The following is a 1364-nucleotide window of genomic DNA, read 5'->3' as shown; positions in this document are numbered from 1 at the left end:
GTGGTTATTGTGTTTTTGAGCAAACACAGACCGACGCAGGAAGTTGAAATGGTGAACAAAAACCACCTGCTTATGAAAGACAGCAGTAAGAAGAAGCGAAGGAGTAGCAGTAGAAAGGCTGCAGAAAGAATCAGGAAGTGGCAAAGGAGGTGTGGGGGTGGGGGCAGAAGGAGGAGACGAAAGCAGACGACAGAACATTGCTAGAGAGCAGGAAATGAGGAGAAAGGAGACAAATTTAGAGCAGAAAATGTTTCGGTCGTTACCCAGATTCGAACCCGGGACCTTTTGAGTGAGAGGCCAACACCTTAACCTCTAGGCCACGAGAGCCCCCAATCTGGGTGTAAGTATTACTAATCGGCATCCTGGCGCAATGAGACATTTACCAAGCCCCCATCACAATAACGTACATACCTTCATACTTTTCTGTCCACCTATTTACCTTCCCAACCAGAAAAACCGACAGTATGACTACCCATCTACCTAACCGCCTGCTGTCAAACAAAATGAGTGGGTGGTTGGGGGGTGCTCTGGTGTGGTTTGCTTCTTCTTTCCTATCAAACATCTATCGTCCTTATCTCCCGTCGTTCTCCTTTTAATGTCTGTTACTCTCTGGTTACACTTCTAATCTTCTGGCGTCCATATGACCTTTTGCAGTTGCGAGCGCCGTAAAACCTCTACTAAAACTACAAAGAGATGGGCTCTTCTGCAAATTGTCCGTCTTCGATAGAACCACGAGTCGGATGGCAACTCCGCGGTCTACTAAAGGACAACCAGTGACCACCCTCCAAATGAACCGCCTCCCCACCCCCACCCTCAACCTGTCCCGGGATACATGCACACAGTTTTTCTTCAACTGCGACACACCCACTTTCCACTCGATACCAAAATAAATCACCGTGTGCAAAATGCCAAAAGCGTACAAATTTTTGCACACAGTCCCTAGTGCGCCCTGACCATCATTTTTATCATCAAGATTTTGTTTAGGCAAGGCATTTAGATCGGGCAGCGTCAGATAGACGTTGCCAATTAACTTGTGCAGGAAATCTCGGGGGAAAAAACGACCCATACATTTGAGGCAAACTTCGAACAGGTCCGTCATTTCTGGTGGTCAGAAACAGGCAACAAACGGTCACAACTGCGCCCACTTTTGACTGGTCATCGAAGAAGGCTTAATTTTTTTTTTAAAGTGAAATTTCTATCCCTTGACCGTGTACACCCATACCTACGGTAAGTCTTGAAACTTTAATTTGGTTCATTCGTGTGAATTCGTATATGAGTATGTATGTGTGTGTGTGTGTGTGTGTGTGTGTGTGTGTGTGTGTGTGTGTGTGTGTGTGTGTGTGTGTCTGTGTGTGTGTGTGTGA

At 46.3% G+C, this 1364-nt stretch overlaps 2 protein-coding genes across 2 annotated transcripts in view; one reads left to right on the top strand and one right to left on the bottom strand.

Moving 5' to 3' along the window:
- The window catches only part of LOC101858636 (pre-mRNA-splicing factor ATP-dependent RNA helicase PRP16), a gene marked incomplete in the record, with an annotated part of 84301 nt that overhangs the window by 30176 nt on the left and 52761 nt on the right, over positions 1-1364 (bottom strand).
- The window catches only part of LOC101857953, a 22287-nt gene continuing 21902 nt past the window's right edge, over positions 980-1364 (top strand). Inside the window, exon 1 of the mRNA XM_005100991.3 lies at positions 980-1227. The gene's annotated coding sequence lies outside the window, so the exon portion shown is untranslated. The remainder of the gene's footprint in view (positions 1228-1364) is intronic.

The sequence above is a fragment of the Aplysia californica genome, unplaced genomic scaffold, assembly GCF_000002075.1.
Source record: "Aplysia californica isolate F4 #8 unplaced genomic scaffold, AplCal3.0 scaffold00267, whole genome shotgun sequence".
NCBI classification, from domain to species: Eukaryota; Metazoa; Mollusca; class Gastropoda; order Aplysiida; family Aplysiidae; genus Aplysia; species Aplysia californica.
The sequence above is the reverse complement of the archived record's forward strand: the minus strand, read 5'-3'. Positions and strand labels throughout refer to the sequence as shown.